At 38.6% G+C, this 23,003-nt stretch overlaps 1 protein-coding gene and 1 long non-coding RNA gene across 5 annotated transcripts in view; one reads left to right on the top strand and one right to left on the bottom strand.

Moving 5' to 3' along the window:
• Positions 1-23,003, bottom strand: part of LOC100747252 (mucin-5AC) — a 333,661-nt gene that overhangs the window by 26,033 nt on the left and 284,625 nt on the right. The window lies entirely within an intron of this gene.
• LOC105680991 lies at positions 3,677-15,796 on the top strand. The gene is made up of 5 exons (XR_001102399.3): positions 3,677-3,688; positions 6,980-6,985; positions 11,933-13,764; positions 14,221-14,419; positions 14,490-15,796. It is a non-coding gene; the product is annotated as an uncharacterized LOC105680991 (long non-coding RNA).

The raw sequence follows: 23,003 nt of genomic DNA, 5'->3' as shown, positions 1-23,003 counted from the left end.
CTTCCACACCAGCAAATTGCATGTAAAACCTTCCAACCCAATTGCGCGCGACCCTAGAGAGCCAGAATTTAGACGCGGATGGTCTAACGCCGCTACACGCTGCTCTTTCTGTCGATGGATCGACGGTAGTGCTCATTCGCGGTACATCGTTTCCTGTTGGCTGGAATTACCGACTAGTAAAGTTTAAAATTTGTACGAAGTTATGAAAGGATAAATAATGTACGGAAAAAGCGACCAAAAGACAACAAAAAATTACGAGGATTTTAAAAGATATTCCATTGTAAATCGTAGAAAATTTCTAGAGAGTTTGGTTATTTTGAATATTCTAATGATTTTAGTAATTTAACCTTTGAATATTGTGGTTGCTCTCTCCGATAACGCGGAGTGAAGTTCATCTAAACGTACTGCCAAACTTTTTCTGTTTTTCTCTTTTTTAATGGTTTCTAGTATATTGAGATTTTTCTACTAACCCGATTAGTATACCAATGGGAGATTACGTATGACAGACCAGTGAAAGTACGACGAATGTATCCCGAAAGCTCTTTTTGCATAAAACTGCTTTTACATCGACGTTAATGTGCAAAAGATGTTATGTCGTGGAAAATACACTTCTTTCTCTTCACGTAAATTCGTCTTACAAAGAACCTCCATGTCTAATGTCGCGCAGACCTCGTACGGACCCGGTGAAAAGTACTTCTCGGCCTTGACCCGTTTCACAACTTGAAAATTCTCCGGCTTGATACTTGAAGAAGAAACAACGGCAGTGTCAAGGGGATGAGAAACAAGTAACGTTACACCACCGACACAGGAAACTTCTTTTTATCTTTGAAATCTGCAAGCGGCTTTGCTGTTTTCCCATGATTTCATGTACGAGTGATTTGAAAAACCGCGTCGAGAAGTAGGTCAAGCGTCGAGCTGCGTATCCGCGCGAATAAATTCCAAGCGGCGAGTCATCGCCCACGCGGTTATTCGTATCACGGTGAAAGCAACACACGGCCAATGTTATTTTTGTTTCGACGGAAGATCGCCTGTGAACGATGATGCTTCTTCGATATCAAAGTCGAACGTCTGTTCGACGTTGAAAGGGAGGAAGAAACAAGAAAAGGAGCTCTTTCTTGCTTACTACGAGCTTCTTGGTCTTTCGTCGTCGATAAATCACTATCTTTTTAGAAGATAACGTAGAGTGGAAAGAAAGATTGATCTAGTACTGGAAGATTTAAAGTCTCGACTTGACTGCACTTAGAATCTGTTTTATACGTGGTGATTCAGTAACGATGTCCATGTATTACAGTAAACAGAGATATACATCTCTATTGAAATTATTGGAATGTCGTAACGCGTCGGTGACCAAATCGTTATAATCGTACGCCATGTATTACTAACAAACATTATTTAAAATGAAACTTTAATCGTGAATAACTTGAAAAGTGTTTGGTTAATTCTACAATAAAGTATTTTTGTGAACAAAATGGTAAAATTTATTAATATATAAAGTTTCTACTAAACTGTAGCTCTTGCATTCTCTTCTAAAAAATTTGAAGAAAGGAATGAATTGTGAATGAAATTTTCATACAATTATTTTCCACTACAAAACATTTATAGCAAAATTATTAGCATTGATCATAAACTTCAGAACATATTACTTCACAAACAATTTCAAATATACTCTCTGATACAATCTTTGTGATCAAGAATCAAACACTAATTAACACTATATATTTAACATCGACAAGTGATCACTTTACACTAAAAACATCAGCAGAGGAGATAGAGCTTTTCGCCATGATCTTAATATCCATACCCATAATTATCGATATTGCGGTCATTAATAAAGCCTTTATTGTCGTCGTTTTTTATCCGACCATCTCGGAGCACGTTCCCTCGTGAACGCTCTATCGTGTCCGGTTCTCGATTTCCCTTGTTCATAACGGTACACCGTGTTCAGAATGATCGAGGCAAGAAGCACAGCGGTTGGTACGACTCTTCCTTCTTCCTGTTTCTCGTGCAGGAACGATCGGTAGTCGTTGGTTCTCCCGGAGAAACGGCGCGACGAAAGCTTTCGAAAGACGCGATCGGGCCCGGGGACAGATTTAATTATTCATCCGTGGCGTTCTGCTTGCTTACAAGCACTCGCCGCTCTTGCCGGGCAAGATTAATTGGCTCGTTCCCCGCTGCTCGAGGCGGAGATTAACGACGCTGGTAATGAGAGCGGCGGGATTATTTCGGAGCGACGCAACCGTCTCGCTGACCTTTGTCGATTCGCTCGTTCGCGGTTTTTCCAACACGCGTCAGCTCCTGTCGATTCGTCTTGAGAAATTATACCACGAAGAGCAAGTTTGGAACACGAAGTTTATAGCATAGATAGTATAGATAGTAGATTAATAGAAGTGGAAGCGAAATTTAGCACGAGAAATTACGAAGTTTTAATAGCATTGTGAATATTCTCTTTTTGTGTAAATAAATTCTTCTAACTCTTTTCGTGTATCGTGGCTACAGAAAGTATTTGCATATAGTACTTACCCAGTAATTTATTGATCAAGTTGTACACTTCATATTCACAGTATCAAATTAATATAATTATATACTAGAAAATAATGCGAAATTTAATATATGTACTTGGACCTAATTAAGTACGTAAGTCCTATAATAGATACTTTTTGTTCTTCGACTACGTTTTGAAACGCTTCGAATTTCTCATTTGTTAATTTCCTTCGCAATTTGCATGAATTATTACTCAAATGAATCGGTGCAATCAGAAATCAAATTCAGGCTAGCGAATTATAATATCGAATAAATAACAGAAAATACGGAGATAATCAATTTTTAGTAATCTTCATAAGGAGTAGTTCCCTAGAAATAGAAAAGTTGCTGTTAACAATATATAAACATTGAACAAAACTCTCTTGGAGGTAATTATTACAATGTAGAACAATAAATTTCATAAGTAAAAAAAGGAGTGATCCGGGTATTTTTTGATCGGGCTTCATATTTCTATCTAACATTCGAAAAATGAAAGTAAATATAATCAAGGTGAAAATAGTGTGCGAAAGGCAAACGCAATAAAATCGGTGGACATTGAAACACTAATCGATTTTGAGGAACCTCTTTAAACAATCAGCTCCTCCGTGATAGTAGCAGACGATGAACGCTTGCCTCGTGGTCAGAGAATGCGGCAGAGCGGAGAGAGGATGCGAGCTCTAATCATTTTTAATTTAATTTGTAGCGTAACAGGTTCATCGGAGATTATCTTGAGCCTGTCGGCGTGATAAATTGTCGCACTCGCGAGTTTACCGTAAATCGCTTCACTCTATCTGCTACTTTTTATACGTTACTTGTTGCTCTCGCTCTCCTTGTCGATTTCTGCTTTTTTTCGCATAAATTCGGCCAGCGAGTGCACGCGGTTCGATCGCTCGCGGCTTCTCAGTTGAAATATTGCATCGGCACCGTTGATACGGCTACATTTATTTTGATCAGAACTATAATTATAAGTCACTTTACCGTTTCTCATCTTTCTCTATTTTCTAATTTGCTCGTTACTTTTGCACAATTTTTTTCCGCTTGCCTATCGACAATTTCGCAATAGTTACCCGAACAATTGCAAAAATTCTTTAACAATATTTAAAAAGCTCGAAGTATTATGCGCAATCAGTCGCAGAGGAGCTCCTCGTCAACTAACAATTTCGCGATAGTAACTTGGCTAATCGACTGTAGTAGAAGATCTTTAATAATTGAGAAATTCCAAGAATTCAATGAATTCCAAAAAGAACAGCGTAGAACAAAGTACAATTAGAAAATCACGAGAACGAATGCTACAGGAGGTCAGTGCGGCACGTCAATAGTTCGAACGCCATTTGACAACGATATATTTGACATTTTAATTAACACGAGAGAGAGAGAGAGACAAAGGGTAAAGGTCGGCTGTGCTAAAGAGTGAGGTTATTTCTTTCTCCATCGTGTTCCATTGCTGTGGCGAGGAGCTTGATAAAATTTCAGTGACCAAAATCCAGCAGGAGGACACAGAATCACGAGTCCCGAAGGGGACGAGAAAACGTCCATGACTGCTTATGGACGTCAACAGAGGTTAAAAGAGAAAGAAAGAGAGAGAGAGAGAGAGAGAGAGCTCGACCATTTTTCTCTCGGTTACGCTCCCTTTTACGCTCTCTCCAGACTTTCCCAGCTCTCGGGCCGGTTTTCTGTACGCGTAATCCTGCGTGCATGTATGGAACAGGGAATGCCGCGCCGCGTGGAAATACCAGGGAATCAGAGCGGCAAAGGCAAATTAATCGCTGACTTCGTGGTATCGGGGCGAATTTATATTCGACGATGGATGGAGTCCATGGCGTGGCGTGTGCACGGTGAATCACAATGAATCAATTATATTATAAGGGACCGCGCACCATTCGCTATCTATCCTCTCTTGGCCAAGTATCCTGCCCGGGAATGGCCTCCGGGAGATTCGAATTGCGGTTTAAATCACCTGCTGCGGCAGCACGCTGCACGAAGATCGAGACAGACGAGAATCAAATTACTATTTCGCGAAAGGGAAACGTGAAAATCGTAGAAATGTTCCTTTCACCGTTTTTCTATAGCTTCTTGGTTTTATTTTTGTGCCTACGAGAAAAAATAAGATTATTTCTTAACGACATTTTGTCGACAACTATCGATGACTATTTATTGTTTAATATATTTATTGTTATTAAAGTATTTCTATCCCATTTCTAGAATTACACATTCTTTAAATTTGATTTTTTTTTTATTTTAAGCGATAACTTTTCTCCTAACATACTGTTCGTTGCTTCTTTTTGGGTTTCCAAAAGATTGTATCAAAATATAAGAAGAAGAGCAAGCCTCGGTTACAAACACGATCTTAGATTCTTAGATAATTGGAACGACGCATCAATAGAAGTTGAAACGTTGCACTATCAAATCGACTATCAAACCCATCAAACTGAAAGGCCTTTCATAAAATTAACTTCAGCGTTTATTAAAATAGGGATGATGATTACAGATATCTATTTATTGTCGAAACATTTCAATTCTAGTCTTCTATCTATAGTACATTTTAATGCACATTACAAATCCATAATTTCTAGATGGTAGAAATTGTAGGTTTGTATGACATTCGAACGAATGATTTGATCATTCCGGTACAATACAATGTCTCAATAAAACGAGACGTGACATGGCAGAAACGAACGAAGTAAATACTGAGAGACGGAAGAGAGAAAACCGGAGCTCGTTAACATTCTCTTGATTCGCCGGCAAACTCGCGGTCCGATGGGCGGTAGTTTTTTCCCGAAGATATCTCGCGGCAGTCACGACGTTTAAACGACGTCGAATTAATTTGACGGGCCGAAAACAGAAAACAGGGTGAAGGAAACGTTTGTTTGCGAACAAACAAACGACCCCGTGTTCGTTCTATTTTGTCAGGGTTTTAACCGGGAAAATTGAAGGGGCGTATAATATAATGGCGTAACCGCAGCCTTCGACCGTAAAAATATCGCTCGCAGAAATTCCGAATGTTAATTTGACGACACGGATTGATGCCTCGAATGTGATATGTTTGGAAAAATTCGTGAAATCCTGGACGACGATACTACCAAGAAAAAAGACATTCTTTTGTATTATGTTGGTGAGTATGTATCGTTAGTGTGTTGGAAGAAATGCAACATTTTACCTTTTTTTCTGTTGTTTGAGACAAGTAAGTCGAAGTTCTGAGGACGAAAATGTAAAGTTGCTTCCGTTCAGTTTGAGAATTTAATACTTAAGATATATGGCAACAAGTAAATTTTTCAGGATCTGATGTTTACAATTATATATATTTCATTGACATTGTTGAGCCAGTTTATAGAGTTGATACATAATTATGATATAGGAACATAGAAGCAACACAATTTTCAAGATTTTCAACGGGAATCTTCTATCCAGATATATGCGATTAATTGAAAATGGAAAAAACTGGATAACTAGTTTTCAAGCAACGTCTAAATGATTGCTTAATAGTATGTCTTATCTTCATCGCATTAAATTCAATCATAAATTCGAACCAGTTTTGAAATAAAAACAAAGAGGAAGAAACAATAAACAGACCACTAAAACAAACCTCTTTCACAGAGAATAGCAACTCAAGTTCCTCCATAAATCCGTCTCATTTATAATCGCCGAACCACTTCAACCCCAGTATCTCTCATTCAAACATTGTGTTGAAAGGCTGATGGTGAACGGTAAAACCAAACGACGAGACAAGTTGTAACTTGCGATAAATGAACGGCTTGCGTAAGCGACTGTACAAAATTTAAATATAGATATTGAAGATTGTACGTGTTAATCCGTCAAACTCGCAAATTTTCCGCGCACAAACGTTTCTTCGTCTTCACGTGAAAAGATTCAAAATAATGGCAAACGCGAGGGCGAAGAAAGAGAAATAAAGAGAGAGAAAAGGACGAGGTCGTCTAGATGGAATTAAAACGGAACGCAGGAACATCACGGAGAGCAAAACTTGGAAAAGCGGCTGCTGGATAGAAATGTTAGCGGAAGAACGCGGAGCCAAAATTACACAGCGCTTCCGGCGGCCGCACGAGTACCGCGCCGGTGATATCGTAATGAAAACTCCTAACTACGCTAACTTCTCGCCTTTAAAGTTGCTCGCCCACGCCGTGAGTAAATCTTTCCGCGAGGTTACTTAATACGACGCGACAATGCAGAACAGGGACGATGTTCCGTGACTTTCTTTTATGTTGCTGTATGATTTTTCTGTTTAAATGCTCGGCCAATCATCGTTTCGTACACCTTTAACAACACTGTGATATTTCACTAATTTTTGATATCGTTCAGAGCTGATTGCTCTGTTCCATTCGTTCCCGTATTCGCAGTTCATTCAGTTGTTACTCTTTAAATGGTGTTCTTGTTGTTGTTGTTATTTTATATATTATTCGTGCCATTCAATATAAAAACTGATGTAATTTCTTGTCCACAAGAGGTACAAGTTTTAAAACTAAAAATACCAGGACAGACAAAGCAACCGACACATAATTATTCATAGAAATTTTATAAATTAACAGCGATGTATTTTGATAGATTTAAGAATGGATAGAGAATGGTTCATTCTCCTCTTTGCATTATATATTTTTTCATACATCTTTCATTTTGATTCCTTTGACACACGTTTTATAGCTTACTCGTACTGTTAATTACAACTTTTCTGGAAGCAGTCTATTTTTTAACAAGCGACGCATCCGAATTTTGATTTTGATAGCGCTCCTTCTTCGTAAATACACGACGTTGTTTCAAAAGTTCTTGAAACATGAATGTGGCGATATTATGAATGCCGGCGAAGCTCGTCGCGTGTGTCGGATAAAATGAAGGAAAAAGAGTGACACGGTTGTATGCGGAAAACCGATGTGGAGTTTTGGATTACGAGAGAGTATACGTTTACTTACGTCGGTGCAATTTCGTAGTGAGATAATGAGAAGCCTCAGAGGGGTCAACGAGAGGGAGCGCGGAGTCGGAATATAAAAGAGCAAGAATGAAAAGCGAGTGTAAAGAGCAACGAGTTAGCATCACCGTCTCAAATTAAATATTACGGTTTGATACGAACTCGTGTATCTCTTCAGGATCTCCATTTACTATTTTCTCATCACAATCTCTTCGAATCCTTTCGTAATTGGAAGACCACGTTTATCGATCTCTTCGTATTTATTGTTTACCCTTCATCAACATGCAATCTCGAAAATATGAAAACCTAAATATTCAAACACTTGTCCACATTTTTTATGAATACACCACGTGTGTTATACGAAATATTTTGAAATTTGACTCGTTCTATTATGAGATTCAACAATTACGGTTATGTTGGCAAAATTTAAAATATGTCTGAAATTATACATAGAAGTTGGAAAATATTTAGAGCAAGTATATATTTTGTAAAGATTACAAACATTCAAATATCCATTATGTTAAAAAGCGTTAACAGTGAATGAGGCCGTATCTAACATTTATTATATGCTTAAGACGACTCTTTATGCTATGTACTAATTTTTTTCAAATATATATTTATTATAATAAACTAATATAAAACAAAAGATGTTGTGCATCTATTATTATATCTTATAAAACGAAACAAGCTTCTGGAACAACCTAATACAATAAAAATATTATGCAATTTCCATATACATACCAATGAAATCCCAAAATGTTCTATACCACACATACAATATGGATATGAAAGTTCCTGTGAAAGTATCCAAATAGTTTCACGAGTCAGTGTAACTTTTAATCGTCCGGAATGAAGCGTTTCAACATACACTCGAACAAAAGCAACTCTCGGAGTCATTTGAACCGGAAAATATTGTGACCCTCCACAAGCGTAGATAAGTCGATAATAAATTCCAGGGCGGACGTACTATTACTTAAGAGCTTGCATTTCGCATGCCCGAATTGCGTCGAAACCGATGGTTCGTTCGGTCGCTGCTGACTGCGCAAAGTCTCCGTTATGGAGATCTCCCGACTTCCTCTCTCTCCCTCTCTCTCCCTCTCTCTCTCTGTCTGTCTGTCTTTTCAAAGAATAAAGGAAAATTTACGGTTATTACGGACGGACAAATAAACGCAATCGCGCGAAGAATTACGACACGGCGAAATTTTCGCAAAAGTTTGAATCGACGATTCACGAAACGATTCGGGATACGATCCATCCTCGCACGACTTGCACGTGGAAAAACGTCGTCCTCGCGCGTTCGCAAGTCGTCGTCGTTCTGTGGCGCAACGACTCCTTCATGAATTCTTCATGAACCCCACGGATTTACTTATTAAATGCACGACGTTCTTGCTTGGCGGTAATTTACCACCGATTTTCCAGGATATTCATGCCTTTGAGAACGATCGCTGTTTTCGCTGATTGTTTGAGGTAAACAACGCGACAAATCGACCTTCTCCCTTGGGATCGTGTGATTTCCAATTTAACTTAATATTATTTAACGAAATTTTTAAAAGGATTTTCATTTAAAGAATTTATGAGGTTAATTTACTAGCATCTACTGCGCGGGTTTTTAAACGTAAACAGTTCATTATATTTCCTTTTAGTTCGATTATTCCGAGTATTATATCTTATTTATTTTTAAAATCTAAATTAAGATCGCTGTAACAATATATTATGACTTCTTACCCTGCTCCTTAGTGTAAAGGGATTGAATGTTTAATTGTCTTCTGTGACTTTAATTTCTTAAAATGCTATAGAATTCGAAAATTCTTGCAGATTACAATATACTCTAAACTATACCTATTCTGACGTACGAATATTCACATCATAGTGAACAACAATATTTTATATTTTACGGTTGAGTAATACTTATACTGAATAGTCAAAAGGATTTTTAGTATCATTTTCAAAATTGAAATTAAGAATCATATTTACTTGTTCGACCGCTTTGCGGGCAGACGCGTTATATTTATATTTCCTTACTTTTATATATTATATTATTAGTCGAAAGCAACGCATCATACATCTGAGAATTCGCGACCAGTTAGGAAAACAAGGCTCAGTGGCCTGCAAGCTGAGAGTAATGGAAGGGATAATGGTCGTCAATTGACGAAACAACTCGAGAATATTTATACAGATTCATTAAGGTATTTCCTGCTTGAGCAAGTGAAGTGTCTTCTGTGACGGTGACAATTATAAGGAACTAGTGATGGGTGGTCCCACCAACGGTTGCTCGAGGGTAGAAATGGCCTTTGAATATTGTACATAGCAAAAAGCCGCTTTTCCCGTGTTTTATCAGAATGAACTATTGTTCTAATCCATTGAATTACACTATTGAATATTATTATTACACTATTGAACTAATCCATAGGGTTATTACCCCAAGAAACGTTTCAACTTGAAAGATGTTTGTAGTAATAAGGGCTTTAACAGTAAAGTAAAAAATGCTAAATCTTATAACGGTTCCTTAGGATTATTGCGGGTCCGAATAAGTACATACAGATGGTGGCCATATTGCCCGAGAGATGAATTATAGTTTGTAGTAGGATCACGGGACGTAACATTACTGTTTCACGAAGGATTTGAATTTTCAATATCTTCTTAAATTACAAAGCAAGAAATCTGATTTAGTAATAGTATCGTTATCTGTATTTCTATTTGCGTTAGGACAATTGCGGAAGTAACGAACTTGGCTGGAAGTATGGTTCGCCGAGGAAATAATCGGGGAAAATAACGAGGTCCTGTAGTCCGCGTGGCGGAGAATGATTCTCAAAGAACGCTTGATAAATGCGCTACTGGTAAAAAGGGGGGAAACTCATTGTAGCGACAAGGCTAGGACTGGTTTGCAGCGTGACTGACCGAGCATCATAAAACGGACGGTGGAGCCACGCGTAAATCGTACGTAAAACGATGCCTGTTATCAACGTCCGTCATGTTCCTTATCATTGGGCGTTCGAGGGTCGGACATTGGAAATGCGGCCAACATGAAACCCGAATTACCATATGAATTGCAATGCCTTATTTTAAGGGCTGCGATATTACAAGAATTTCAAAGAAAAATATGTTAATGCGTTTTTAGGAATGTTAGAAGATTCTTAAGAAAGTTCAATAATCTTGCAAATGGGTTAAAAACGTTTAGGTTTTGCGAATTCTAAGGGATTGGGAGAATTACTACAGCTTACACGATCTACAGGATTGCAAATATAACAAGGTATGTCTAAAGAATTTAAAAAATCGTTCGAGTTCTAAGTATAGGTTTTCAATACGGCGGTCTGGAAATCCAAGTTTATCGAAAGGTATCAGGATTCATAGGAATTTCCGCGAAATTCTTCGTAATCTCTACACACTCCTATTGTGATTCTTGAGATCCTCGAAATCTACAAAACTCTGGATATACCTTTTCCCTGAAACTCTATGAAATCCTTTAGAACCGCAAAAAAAAAAAAACTAAAATTCCCAAATTCCACTTCTCTACTTGTATAATTCTTATATTTCACGAAACCTATCGAGTTTCTTTACTCTACTTTTATATGCAATTTTCGTCCCCCGAATGTAAAAGTGCACCTCTATCATATTCCACATTTCAGAAGTCGAAAAACTTGGAGAACTCGATTCGAACAGATCATCCACTGTGAGCGTTAGAAACAAAAGAGCGTCCTGACTATGCAGAAACGAAAGTGCGCGGAACACAACGGATCCCGCGACTCGGTGGAAAAGCCGTTTTCAGCGGAATAATTAGATTCAAGGCCGAGCGGAACAATGCCTCGCCCACTTAGGGACGCGGCGCCGTGCGTGTCTTGCCCTGTTGCGCGTACTATTTTACTTTATGCATTGCCTGTTGGTCCCGTGCAACCAGATGCTTCCTCGTTTCCTTCCATTTTCCCGGTTTTCACACACACTGAGTAATCGGCCTCATAGTCGCGTCTCCAATTCGGTCCTGGTTGGGACGGTTTGTCTAGGTGACTCAGAGAGGGAAGCTCGCTCAAATTGTATTTGGGGAATGGAACAGAGGAGGAAGACAAGGAGTTGGTATGTCTGTTTAGCGACATAGGAGGAGGTTGTATTTGGATATGAAGTTTATCGTTTATACAGAGCGTGTCTCATTGTGTTTGATCAACTCCTATGCGAATATCTTTGTTTCGGCGATTGCTTCAAGTGAGATTTTGTTGTCTTAATGCTAGCTTCCGACTATTTCTTGGTAGATGATCGACCGGTGGTTCCAGATTTTCTTGGAAGATGATTACTAGAATGGAGAACCACATAAATGCTGTTTTACTTGTTCTACCCAATAGAAAAGTAATTTATAATGAATCGTATATAAAAAAGCTTTATCATTAAATTCGGATTTTGATTTATGTATGGACAACAAAACAGCATATTGTTTTCTTTATACATAACGTTCGAAAATAAATTTTTTATAATCGAAAATGCGGCGTGTTGAAGACGCAGCTATGTAAGTAGAAATGAACGACGTGGCCAGGCTAAAGACATCTTGAACAAAAGAGGTGCGACCGCTTGTGAATAGAAACGGATGACAAAGTCAGACCAAAGTCACTGTCTGTGCACGGAAGAGACGCTTATTAGACCATATTTGATGAAACTAACAGTTATAGAATAACAATGATACAGATATATAATTTATAAACTGATAGTCATAGCACATTGGAATTTTGTGCAGATTTTAATTATTGCTTTGTATTCAAGACACAAAAGCATTTTTCTCTTATAAAAAAGACAATGCTCTAAACTGACAAGATCTTTTACTCAAACGACGTTTTAAGTAACCAAATCATTCAGATTATAAGCTTGAGATGATAATTATTGAAACATACGCCCTAGTTCCTCGAAGAAGCACAGATTAAATCAATCAACGACGTCGCCGCAAAAGAAGGTTAAAAAGAAGGAAGATTAATATTGAAACGTGACCGCGATGAAGACGGATCAATTTTTTCTGTCAGTTTAGACAATCTGTTTCGGGTCTCAGGAGTCCTAGCGAATCCACTTATTTCAAGTCTTCCCGGTACCTCATCGTTCGAAACAATTCCATTTTCTTCTTCCACATTTCCTTTTTTCCGCCTTGATTTTCATCCGTTCCTCTCCTCAAGGCTGCTGAGCATGCGAAATTTCGAGCGCCAGGCGAATAGAATCGTGGCAAACAGATCGAAACAGAAGGAGGAGGAGGGCACAAGGAGAGAAAAGAGGAGAAGCAACAAAAGAGGAGAATCCGATCGCTCGAATCACCGACAAATATGAGTGCCTCGAGCGTTCCGGAGGGAGTCATCGACCGTCTAAGATTTCTCGATTTTCGTCTTCTTCCTGCCTGGATTCAGCTACGTAATATCTCCCAGGACAAGTTTCGAGGAATAATAGAAAATGTTTGGACACAATGTTGAGACAACTTTCCTAACTGAGCGACTCCGATACGCGATAATTTATGGCTACGGATTTTCTATATAAATAATTCTTGGAACAGATGGATTAATCCATACATGCAATTGTTGAAATACGTTAATTGGCCTCTCAACACGGCGAATTACTTATGCAGGATCATTTCCTGGCTACTGTACGATCCAAGTTAATCTTTGTATCCATCGACGCAGTTGTCTTTAGATCTTGTAAGTAAGTGAAAAAGGAGCTGAGACGTAGTCTGACTTAACGAAATCATTAATTTATGTTCGTACTTCAGAGCGGTTAGTTTTCAACAGCACATACGAATCTTTCATTGTCGTAATTCAGACAAATTACACATTGCTGATGATTATCTATTCTATTGTAACAGTAAACACCACTATTTATCAATACTTGAACACTCTGCTCAGTATATTCAATTTCTGCTTCAGTTCGATAGAAAAACTAGATTTTAGAAATATCAGTAACATTTAACACGACTGCCACGATAATTTATTGCACCGGATATTAACAGTCCATTTAATAAATGTTTCCTTTGCATTAGCATCTAAAACGCGTAGAAATGACATGGAAATCGGAGAGTCTAAACGAAATAAGCGCCTAACGAGGAGATGCTCGTTTTTGATACTCAATACACACCTCTCAAATTATGCTAGCGTCGGTTATCGTTGGCATCTTACACCAGTTAAACGTGTTAGGAGTAACCAGGCAGCGAAGCCGTGATATACGACCGAACCGCAGTTTTCTCCTAGCGAGACGAACGAGCACTGCCGCGGAAGAAAGCCAGGAAGCTATGCAAATCGAGAAAACGACCGTGAGATGGATTAGCTGGACGTCAGGTGGACTAATGGATATTAGAATCCTGGCGGGGGATTAAGGAGGTACGTATTTCCCCGCGGTTCCTGCCACAGTTCCCTTTGCGATCGATGAACTTGGTAAAATATATGGTATTACTCGAGCGTTATTCATTCTAAATCGATATTCCGTTAATTTCGACGATGGTTAATCTGGTTGATATTTGAACCTTCGGTGGGCTGGTAATCGAAGGATCGATAAGATCGATGATTGATCGACAAGAACGGATTCCTCGTTGATTAAATTTCAACGGGACACGATAGAAGGTAGAGGACTGTGCTCTTTTGACTAGCGTCAAACGCCGCTTTAAGCAATCTAACTTTCAAATTGCGTGACCCAGGCAGACGTCCGCGCACGATTTAAACGCGACGATTTCTTCCCTGTACAACGTCGTCGGGGAAGTCTCATCCCGTGAACCGAACTTCCAGCCACACAGTGATTCTCTTGAAAAGTTTACCGCCACTCCGGCTATTGTCTGCCAGACTACGTCAAGAGCGTCTACACGTCAGAAGATCCTCGCGAGTTCTACTCGAATCAAGCGGACCATGCTCGGATCTCGCACAGAAGTCTACTCTCGGGCGTCATCACCAAGCAGAATATTTCCAGACGCATAGAATATCACCATTCCTTTTTCATCTTCCTTGATGCTATCACAATCGGCGTCGGATGGATGTCAACTAGGTATTACCGTATAATTATTGTTACTAAATTTAGTAACGATCTCTTACAAATTTAGGAAAATGATTTGCAGCATACCATACGAAAATAAGTTATAAAATAAAGATAAAGTTACTGAACATTCTATAAGCATAATAGAAACTATACTTGACTTGACTTGATGAACAAAGAGAAGTATAATACGAAGCAGCTGCAGACAGGAATAACCTGACAAATTTAAGGAGATATATTTAATTCCAAAATCAAATGAAAAACGTACAAATGATTGTGAATGTTGCATTGAATTAAACATTCTTCTTGTACAGAGGATATTATGTTCTTTTAGCCGAACACTAACAAAAATTACGCTTAAAGCTAACCAGTCATCATGGTGTTAATACATATTTAAGTACTCGAGAGAAAAAATGACTTCAAGTATCAGAACGATTACTGTGAAAAGTAAACAAAAACGCGACGGAATGCACGAAATACATGGAGGATAGAGTTTCGATACGATACAACATTTTCTTTACGCACTCTCGATTAATTCGAAAGCAGATTGCATCGAGGCACATCCACTTTCACTGCGAACCCCGAGAGAAGAAATTACGACGGTGGCCGTAAACTGCTTCTGCCAGGCATGCGCGCTCGCCAGATTTAATTAAATATTTGCACTCGGTTTAATCTTGCCTCAGCCGTTCCTTCTTCGCTTCGGCTTCTCTCGATTTGCTGTCGCCTCTTATCCTCTCCCCGGCCAGAACAGCTCCCTTTCATCGTCCACGAATAAATAATTTCCGACGATTTGCATCGGAATAATCAGCCTCGTTCCCGATCACGATATCCAATCGATGTTTAAAGAGAAAGAGACAACGAGACAGGTCTTTCAGTTCTTCTTTGTTCGTGGCTACACGAAAAACTGTGTTCCAAGTTCAAGGATCGTGTTATCTAATCACGCTCTCGCGATAGTGATTCAGAGTTAATTTGGTGTGATCGATTGCTTCTTTTCTTACGAGTTTCCTTCTTTATTAAAAGACCTGCATTTTATATATTTGCAATATCATCTGAAATAATTGGAGAATTTCGCAATACTATTGTACGATCAATACGAAGAATATTCGGACAATAACATAAATTCACACGAGTGAATGATTCGACGATTCAACGAACGAGCCAACGATTGATAGCATATTACCCAAAACTGATCCAAGTCCGATTCATAGAAAGTAGATTGTAATCCAATATGAATTTACCTGAAACACAAAGAGAAAGCGGTTTATTATAAACAATTCTCTCACGGACACACGTGGGAATGCTATTATGGAACGCGTAACCATTATTACAGCTTACATTACAGATAAGATCTTTATATTCGATTATATCTACGATAGTTTCTTTATCGAATAACACTTTCAATCCCTTCTTTCGATCCTCCATCTGTAAATCTCTACGGGTAATTGGGCAAGCATATTTTCGCACTTTCCGTAGACAAGCCGAATCGTTTGTGTCCGCGCCTAACTTCTTTACTCTTCCAAGCTTTCGAAAAATCTGAAATCTTATCGGAGCATTTTATTACGTTATACAATCAGTCTTTAAGTTGTACGAGCAAAAGATTTTTTCAAGAAAAATAGATTATTTCGAAGAAATTAGCGTAACGAGTTAAATCTCGCTTCAAACGTAAATGATCCAGGCTGCCCTACGAAGGGTTAAAAGAGACTCCTCCGTAAATCTGTAAATCCGTAAATCGATCTTTTAGCGTAGAAATAAATATATAATAGAAATAAATACCACGCTTTGAACACAGTCGATTCCTGGCAACAAACTAGCATCGCAAACTTCTCATGAAATTTCCTCCTCGAGGCACGATTTCTCCGCGGTGAGATTTAACGCTAATCCAGTCGCTCAGAACGCTAGATGTACAACTTTTCGCCGGATTAAGTCGGGTAACGTAATCTATTATGACGCAGGGGACGCGAATGCGAATTACCAGGATGTTCAATTACACAGATTCTCATTATTGTTTCGCGACAAGGTTGTTCACGGCCGCGTTTGCAGACGGGGACTGAAACGAAAGAGAGCTCGACGACGGCAATTAGAGGCGATTCGAGGCGGATAACGAGATCGTAACCGAACGAGCCATACCGTGAAACAACGTATTCGAATTTTAAAGGGCTATTAATTCGCTGGATGCTCGCGTCGTTAAAATGCTTAACGCGATATGTCGAATGTAATGGAACGTCGCGGCTTAATTAACGGCGATATCAGTTTGATAATTGCCTGACATCCACTTTCGTGGTTTTACTTCACCTTTTTCAGGTGATTATACGTACGTATAGGTTATACATGTATATGGGATCGAATGGAATTATATAGCCGACGATTAACGAAATTTCGTGTTTTACTTGATTCGTGTTCGAGAGGTAATGAATAATGGATTTGGATGGAGGCGTTGCCGGTGGAAACGCGTCGACAGGAATATCTTGGCCTTCGACCGTGAAAGGTTAACGCGTTACGTTCGGTACGCCATGTCTACGCTTTCGACTTGCACAAGAATTGCGACATGCATCCCTCTGTTTTTCTTCTTGTTGTACTGAATCGTCTGACAACGATAAGTTGGATTTGCTCATTCGCTTTTATTGAAATATGTAGGGAAACCGTTTAGTTTCGAACGTTTAGTTTCGATGATACGAATGTTATTCATTAACGAAAGATGGTATATATCATTTAAAATCTAATCTAAATATGTACATACGTGTAAACGCAAGAGAATAATTAAGTATTCCGTAGAAATATTTATACGGCTTTATCCGAGAGATAAATTATGCGACGAAGGAGATAAGACGCGAAAAGACGTAAATATTACGTAAGAGATTTCCAATTTTAGTTCATGAGAAACGTATTACTACATCAAAAACATACATGCAATTCCACGTTCAAGGCTCTTGGTTTGAATTTTTAAGAAACGCTTATTGCAATACTACAGTCGCTGGAACCTCAGATCTCGAAGATTGCAAATAGTAAAATATATAGTACACCGAGGTTTCTAACTCGAATGGAAAATTTGTCAAGCCACGATACGATTTATTTTTCGAAAGAAGATATAATGCGCTCGTAAAAAATAATTTGCTAATATACAGCGTATACGTTGCAGTAGAACTCCATTTATCTGATTTCGATTTATTATCAGAAAATGAATAATTTCCATAACTGCGGTTTATCGATTCTCCCTATTATCTATGACTTTTCGTTCACATAACAGAATCCAATCAGCGGGAAATCACTTAATCAAACACTAACTAAAGCTTCGTCTCAATGCATCTGCTCTTAGTTATCGAAAAGTCGAAACACTCAAGAAAACTGATGTTTATTATGTTTTTCATTTTTGTTTCATTTCATTCAATTTAAAATATTTAATCGTTGCTTCTTAACAACTTGTATAATATAACTTTACTTAGAAAAGCATCGGGAACTTCAAATATTCTAAAATATTTTGAAAAATAAGATAAGAAAATACTAAAGTCGTTTTATGTAAATAAAAAGGATAAAAATTCGTTGCAGTAATCGATTTTCTGTTGTATATATATGATATAGTATAAAATAAAACATCAACTATGAAAGGGTTAACAATTTACATTACCATAAATTAAAATAAATTTTGAAAGCTCCTATTACTTAAAAGCACCACAACGAATTTCGATATCCCTGCTAAACTACACGTTTCGTCAGTAGCAAGTTGGAGGCTCGAGAGCCGCAAAAACATAGGCATCGGTTGCGAAAGCGTTAATAAAGTGGGTGACATTAATGTGTTTTCGACGCATCGCGATCTGGAGGTGAAACGTGTTGCGCAAAAATAAAAAACGTCGTTGTCGACGTTGCTTCGCGATGTAAAAGAGTGTTTGTCCATTAGCATCGCAGCGTCGTTACATCTCTCTTAACCATTCGACCAAATAAGTGAAAAGCTGCATCGCGCAGCTTGAAAAAAGCAGAAGCGTGTATTCGTCAACGAGAAACCGATAAGAAGCAAAGAGCGAGAAAAATCAGGAAAGAAAAGAGTCAAAAACGAGCACTACCGTTGAATTATCGGTTTTGTTTGCCTCTAAAAAGATGATCTTCACGCATAGTACATTAAGACGGTAATAGACGGCAATTAGGCGATGAAGGGTTGAATTCACCGACGAGTTGAACAATTAACAGTAAAGAGGGAAGGCCAGCGGTTGAATTCGCGAACGGAAACTAACGTGAAACGTAATTTGGCACAAGAGGATGGTCAGTCTCGCGTGTCGTCAATGTGCGACAGAAAGACGACCAAGATAATAACGCTGATATGTAAGCGACACTGATCCAACTCTTGAGAGAACATTCACCAAATTAGCATTCTGCTCGAAGAAGAATTTTAAACCTGCTCTGAGAACGCGTAAAAATTACCGTGAAATCGTTTCCAATAAAACTAAAGTGCTTGCTGGAGATATCTCGAACTCGCAGGCGTCCTGTGGTCTCAGATTAACTCCTGCAAGTGTCCAGTAATTAAAATTAGGGTTGATACAGCGGAATGGAGAACTATTAAATTAGAATCCTATCTTTTTATTGAAACTTCGAAGTTTTAGCAGCGAACCATAGTCGTTGTCGTTTGGGTAAGATTTCAATAGGAACTGTTAGAATACGACCATATATTGTCAAGGAAGGATACTGGAATACAAACTACAGAAAATATTGGAAAACCCTGACCTACATATTTTACGACATTTTTCTGGGATCTAAAGGAATTATACAAAAAGAAAAGCAGTGCGCATCGTATCAACAATTGTCATATATTTCAGTTTTAATTTCTGAAATTTTTATTTACAAATCCCCTTCTGTCTTTTGTGTTGTTTTATTACTCTCAAAAAAGAAAAAAAAACAAATTACAAAAGTTGTCGGCACTGAAATTAACCGAATTAAAATTGTTTTATCTCTACTAACTTTCAATTCAGTGATTATAGATGTCACTGGTGAAATAGAGACACGATTATCAAGTTGAAGAGATTAAAGATATTTGGTGTATATCTGCAATATTTTGTATCGTATGTTTCATGTTGCATTTGTATCTTATGCTTCCTAAACATTCTTTTACTGTTATGACATCGTGCAGTTAATAAAAATATAATAAAATCTACCAAAAACGATTTCATTCACAAGCGTGTTAAATCAACGGTCAACGCATATCAATGAGCAAGCAGGTGCTCGCAAGATCAGCCTGGAAGAAACCCGCTATCGGGAGTGCAACGTTGATCTAGCCTCGACTGAAGCGGGATAGAAAGTACGCGATCGCTTACGTAACGTCGTAAGCGCAAAAGAGCGGCGAAGGAAATCTTCTGGAGTGTCGATCGTGTCCTGTCAACTTTGAAAACCATCGCATGTAGGAAATAAGAAGCGATACAGGCCCGTTCTGGCTGACGTCTGAAGATAAACTTTGCATAGCAATTTAGTTCGCTCTGATGCTTGGTATTCTGTCGTGGCCGCAAGAATACTCTGGCGCGGACAGCGAATAGCCACACAGCGCCGTGCATACGCTTCAACGCGACGAATTTACACGTATATTTTCAAATAAGAAGGTCTGAAAACGTATAACTCGTTCACGAACCATCGCATGAGGCGTGCTAATTCTCTAGTATCTAGAATATCGGCACGTGCTTCTGTTGCCCTGTACACTTTTACTTCTTTGAAGATAATTAGTAGCCTCGGTGTTGTTGAAGTTGGTTGAACAACGGTACCTTAGATATTAGAGATTCTGGGGATTGCAGACTGACTTTAGAAATTGACTTGAGGCTGAGGTATTGCAGATTGACTTTAGACCCGTTTTAAACTGTTTAATGCTATAATTGCTCGACATGAATATTTCTATGACAGTTACTGTAAATGTCACACTTGTGGTCTCGTAAACCAAGTTTTGTGTAAGAAACTTTTTGATTATTTAGATACAGTTCAGTTAGGTACATAAATTGATAAAACCGATATTAACTCAAATGCATACAACGATAGAAAGAAGTTTCAAATAGCCAACTTATGGCTTTTCTTTTAGCAAAGTAGTAGTTTCTTTTAATCGTTCTAGCGAAATTATGAAGAAAATACTAGAATTCTTACATTATTATTAATTTGCTAATTAATATTATTAATTGATTTGGCAAGTGATACATGTATGCTATAGACGTTTACCGTACTTTTACAATTTTCCAATTCTAATTTTCTAATTTTTTCGAGCAGGACAATTAGATCACTTATACAAGTAGTTTATACGAGTTAGTTATACGTTGCTATATACAATAACGTCGCTACTTCTATTGTAAAACGTGTTAGTATTACACAAGAAAATCGATTGGCACTGGTAATTCGTAATTTCTGACCTGTCAAATTTCGCTAATAATATTAGTTCAAACGTACAAGAAGATCTACGATTAAATAAAGGAATCGATAAAGGTGTTGGAGAAAGAACCTAATAGACAGACAGAGGAAAGCAATGTATTTGTTCCGCGCGGTAGTACTCGTTTCTCAAACTTCTAAGTACAGAACTTTCTACCAAGATGAACGAAACTTTCTCGATCTGCTATTTCGTATCTCGAAATCTCACGAACCGTTTTCCCATAAACTCTTTGCGCTCGTTTACTTCACCAAACGCTATATGTCTCCAGTATCTTTCACCCCTCGAACAAATCGGAGACGCTCCGAATTATCCTTTCCACAATGGAAACAAAATCCCAAACTTCGAAAGGGCGCCGTATAGACGGATATCCAGAGGGTAGTTTTCATATAGCGGAACAACGAATGGGTCATGCGATGAAATTCAAAAAGGTTAGTCCATCTTGAAAAAGAAGAAGAGGATGGACGCTATCCGAATGATGGAAGAAGCGGTGGCTTGTACGAGCTGTAAAGGAGAGGCATGAAAGTGGTCGACGCGAATGAACGAGCGCAAAATGCTGCAGAAACTGTAGAAGGAACAGAGCGGATAGATAGAGACGCCTGGAAAATTTCTTGGGACGTCTCGCAGATTTCGGTTCTCGACTGCTTTCTCTTCCCCCGTTCCCGTGTCTCGAGAATCGTCGTAAAAGCAGGTTACTCGTTTCACGGGCGAAGAAAAACGGCCGGAAGACGGAGCTGCACCGAGCCCGCCGACATTCACCCCCTTTACACAGAACACCGAGTTTACACCCTTCCGGACACGAAACCGACCCTCTTTCTTCGACCAGCCTCTCTCAAGGTCTTCTCTCCGAGAAAATCAGCGCCTCGAGAATAAGAGCGTCTTGTTGACAGAGCTTTGACCGATATTCGGTTGAATCGTTTCGTCGGGATTTAAGTGTTATCGCGAAACCAACGAGCTTTAATTACTTTTCAGAAATACACGGTAACGCATAAAAAGAAAAAGAGAGGACCAGATAAGATTACTTTTATCTATTAACGCGTAGGGGTGTATTTTTTATACTATACAATTTTAATAAGTGTAATATTCGAAGTTCCGTTGAATTTGATTAGACTATTTAAAAGACCATTGCGTGGTCGTAGATAGAAGCTGCGGTAGGTGGTTTTATGGAGTGTTTGAAAAGTAATTTTTCTTGTTTCTCTTCGAAAGAGAATAAATCACTCTCGAAAGGCATTTAAACTTTCTCAGTTAGCGAGTAACTTTGAACCGTAACACGGTAGGCGAAAACGGTACCGTTAATAACGGCGATTAGAAAGCGACCAAATTAGGTAGTAAAAATAAAAAATATTCCATCGAGTGGAAAATGGAGGTCGCGACGACGGGGATCGTCAGCGATACCCGATCTACGGTATTCGAGCCAACTGGATTCGATTAGCTGGATCGCACGTACGCTACTCGAGAGCACTGACCGACCTTGCGATCTTCAACCTGCCTTTCCGGCTTGCCAGCATGCTGCCCAGAATATTCATCGGCCTCGCCGAGCTTCTGTTTCGCGAATTCCTACTAAAATCAATAATCAAAAAATACTTCGAGAATACAGTTATTCATTTTTTATCACAATTGATATTCCAATCGTCGAATAACTAAAGGACTCGTGACAAAAAAACGACACTCGTTTGACTTTTCCGATGAGAGTAAGCAAATACTCCGGCATTAGAGAGATAACTCTCGATTCCTTTAAACACAATATTCAGTATATTGCATAATGTACTGCAATTATATCAGAGAATAGCTATGTCGAATTAAATTATCAAGTGACAAACTTCATGACGAAGAGTTTGACATGACTATTTATTATTCGCCACTCAGTGAAGACATAAATCATTTTTTAAAATATCTATTTCGCCATGTTTTTCTCTAGATCCTGCAGGAGATTAAAAAAGAAATCAGGAAATGTGGCGTAAGCCGTTTTTGTTACATGCTAACCAAAAGTATTTTGAAACTAATTGAAATTCTATTCTCAATCGCATTACGAACAATTACCGATTCCCTGTTTCGTTTAACCCTTCCACTAAAAACAGCTCGAAACACGCTTCAGTTCGATCAGAATAACCGAATCTAATTACCGAATGATTGCCCAGTGAACGACACAATCGCGAACGATCGCGTGAAACAAGAAACCAATTCAGTTTCGTAGATCCCTGCGCGATCGGAGGGGAC

Source organism: Bombus impatiens, unplaced genomic scaffold (genome assembly GCF_000188095.3).
Source record: "Bombus impatiens unplaced genomic scaffold, BIMP_2.2 scf_0487, whole genome shotgun sequence".
Lineage (NCBI taxonomy): Eukaryota > Metazoa > Arthropoda > Insecta > Hymenoptera > Apidae > Bombus > Bombus impatiens.
The sequence above is the reverse complement of the archived record's forward strand: the minus strand, read 5'-3'. Positions and strand labels throughout refer to the sequence as shown.